Source organism: Bos indicus, chromosome 13, assembly GCF_029378745.1.
Source record: "Bos indicus isolate NIAB-ARS_2022 breed Sahiwal x Tharparkar chromosome 13, NIAB-ARS_B.indTharparkar_mat_pri_1.0, whole genome shotgun sequence".
Lineage (NCBI taxonomy): Eukaryota > Metazoa > Chordata > Mammalia > Artiodactyla > Bovidae > Bos > Bos indicus.
Genome location: NC_091772.1, coordinates 60774935 through 60778550, shown reverse-complemented (window position 1 = coordinate 60778550; position 3616 = coordinate 60774935).

The following is a 3616-nucleotide window of genomic DNA, read 5'->3' as shown; positions in this document are numbered from 1 at the left end:
CTTGAGCCTGATCCACAGTCTGGAGCCAAACCCAGCTGACCCACAACCTGAAGCAGAGCTGCCCAACCAGCCCAGCTGGGTTCAGCCAAAGTGCAGTCGACCTGAGGACCCTGAGTAGAGGATAAACTTTCATTGCTGCAGTCCACTGAGTTCTGCAGGTGCTTCTCATGCAGCCGTGCTAACAGGGACAAAGCTGACTAACACAGAGTTCTGGATAAGACACACAATCAGTCTTTTTATTGATAAGGGCAGTCCTGGTGTGTATCTGTGTGCACATGTGCACGTGAGGATCCACCCATGTGAAGCTCTGAAAAGTGAGAGAACATCTACATACAGCTGTGCACGTATGCGGTCACTCTGTCACAACTGGAGGCACCACAGCTGTGCGTGACGTCAGGGAATCCATGTGCTCAGTCGTCCTTTCTTGGTTTTCCCCCTCAAAACTCATTCATCCCCTAGTGAGGGAAAAGCATGGAATCCAGCTTCTGGCCAAAAACTTATGCCTGACTTTTTTAAAGTATTTTTTTTTAATTGAAGTATAGTTGATTTACAATGTTGTATTAATATCTGGTGTACAGCCAAGTGAGATATATATATGCGTGCATATATGTGTGTATATATATATATATGATATTTATAGATGTCAGGTTCTTTTCCATCAAGCGTTGCTAGGAGATATTGAATATAGTTCCCTGTACTATAGGGTAGATCTTTGTCGTTCATCTATTTTTATACAGAGTGTGCATGCGTGTATGTGTGTGCTGTCGCCTCAGTCATGTCCAACTCTTTGCGACCCCATGACTGTAGCCCACCAGGCTCCTCTGTCCATGGGATTCTCCAGGCAAAAGTACTGGAGTAAGTTTCCATGCCCTCCTCCAGGGGATCTTCCTGACCCAGGAATTTAACCCACTTTTCTTATGTCTCTAGCATTGGTGGGTGGGTTTTTTACCACTAGCACTACCTGGGAAAGCCCATAGTGTGTGTGTGTGTGTGTGTGTGTGTGTGTGTGTACGCGCATATGTGTGTGTATGTTCAGTCACTTCAGTCCTGTCCAACTCTTTGCGACCTATGGACTGTAGCCCACCAGGCTCCTCTGTCCATGAGTTTTCCAGGCAAGAATACTGGAGTGGGTTGCCATGCCCTCCTCCAGGGCATCTTCCCAACCCAGGGATTGAATCCTTGTCTCCTGCACTGCAGGCCAATTCTTTACGATGAGCCACCATGGAAGCCCCATAGAATAGTGTACACCTGTTAACTTCTCAGGCACCACCACAGGCCATTACAAAGGCTCTCCCCTGCAGGCCTGGTGGGGAAGTCTGCCCGCCCCCCACACACCAGCGTGGTGCCCTGCCAGTGTACGCAGTCTCTGAGGGGTCACAGCCAAGGGCTCAAGCCCCTGGCCCATCCTACATTCTTAGCCCAGCTTCCTTCAGAGACCTTCAGCAAGGGAGGGGGTAGCCTTTGGCCAAGGCCCTCCTCAGGTGCCTCCCCCTTAGTCAGGGGTAGAGAAGAAACCTCGAAGACACTTGTCTCCATTCTGACTCAGGACTCAGGACCTTCCTGCTCCTAGCCCTCCCTACATTCCCTTCCCCACTCCACCCACCCCCACCCCAATCCCCAGCTCTGGCCCCCAGGTTCACAGGCCCCCAACAGTGAGAACACCCCTGGTGCTGACCCACCCCACCCGATGGTGCCATTCATCCCAAGCAGAAAACTCAAGGGAGCGATGTCAGTGCTTCTCCAGTTCAGTAGCCTCTTCCTTATGCTACAGAAGCGATCAATTGAAGCTGGACTGTTACTTTCATTTGGACTCTTTTTTTTTTTTCCCTAGCTGTGCTGGGTCTTCCCTGCTGCGCACGGGCTTCTCATTGCGGTGGCTTCTCGTGTTGTGGAGCACGGGGCTCTAGGCATGTGGGCTTCAGTAGTTGCGGCTCACTGGCTTAGTCTCCCCCCAGCATATGGGATCTTCCCAGACCAGGGATCGAACCTGTGTCCACTGCACTGGCAGGAGGATTCTTAACCACTAGACCACCAGGGAAGCCTGCACTTGTCTTAATTGGCTCCCATGACACCTGGTGGCTCAGCTCTCTCCAGCCCGGCTGAGGTCCTGACAGTGCACTGATTAAGAGTGAACTGCCTCTACCACTTTCAGCCTGGTGACTCTTGAAAAAGTCACTAAACAGCTGTATGCTTTGGGTTCTTCCTCCGTAAAAATGAAAATGCTCACAATACCCACCTCCTAGGGTTGTTCCTGTGAGGATTTGATGAGCTGACAGATGTATGAAGTTCCAGCTAAGCATTTGCTATGATGATGTTCAACACTGTCCATTTCTGTTTGGAGATCCATATGCTTCTGGGGGTGCCTGTTGGCTTAGCCTGGGTCATGTGCCCCGCCCGTCCACGCCCGCCCCTGCTCCAGGGGTCTAGACTAAACTAGCAGGTGTTCACCTCCTAGGCTGATTCCCAGTAGGCTTGTGATTTGATCCTGTCATAGTGAATCTTAAAAGACATTGGCTGAAAATTCTGGGATACAGACAACACTCTCTCTTTCTAGCAGGACATGAACAAAGAATCATAACACCCTAGGAGATGCTGGCAGCCATTCTGGGACCACAGGGAGTGCCGACCTCAGCAAGGGGAAACACGTGGAAAACAAAGGAAAAAAAGGGAAACCAGGTCCTTGGTGTCATCACTTGATTTCTGGTTAAAGCCTCACCTCATCTAGAAATATGTACCTGAGCCCTTTACTGGTTAGGCCAATTTGACTTGGGTGTTCTGTCACCTGTAACCCAAAGTCTCCCAACACACAGAGTGGATCTGTGAGTCGTCAGAGGCTCTTGGGAGTAGGGGGTAGACTAGGTCCCCAGGGAAGCCAACTCTGAGACAGAGCATAGGGTACAAGCTTTGATTACTGAGTGTCCTGAGGATCAGCTGAAGGAAAGAAGAGAGGGCTAGGCAGGGCTGGGAAGACAAGGAAGTTGAGCTACAGCGCAGACCCAGGGGCAGTTTCCGCCAACCCTCCAGGGAGCTGTGGAGCCAGAGGAGCCTTTGGTGTTTGCACATTAAGCATCATCAGAGGTGGGAAGGGGCCAGGGCTCTCGGCACCTCACACAAACCCCTATGGGACTGACAGCTGGAGGATGCCTGCCAATGCCCCTCCCAGTAACCCGAGCAACAAGCCCTTGCTTGAAGGGGGTCCAGGCATCACCCCTCTAAGTCCACCTTGGAAGCCTATGTGGTGGGGAATGGTGCCTGACCAGGCACCCAAGGGTGAGTTGGTGTTCATGTCCACGTACAGTGAGAATACAGGCGGTAGACAGACAGACGACTGGACTGTAAGAGAGATGGACAAGCAGCAGTGAAGGTTCAGCAAGTTCCCAGGGGTCTCAAACTCCAGGCATCCCCCCTCCACCCGGGCACTGGTCTCAAAAGATCTGGGCACAAATCAGGGGGAAAACTGGGCTCCCACTGCACCAGGGAGGGGGCGGCTGGAGCCACAGAACCATGGAGACTCAGGCAGGGGTCCCTCCAGCACTTGTTGAGAAGTTCTGAGCCCCAGATGCAGGCAGCAGTTATCCACCTCTTATCTTAAGACAAAATCTATTCCTACCATGCC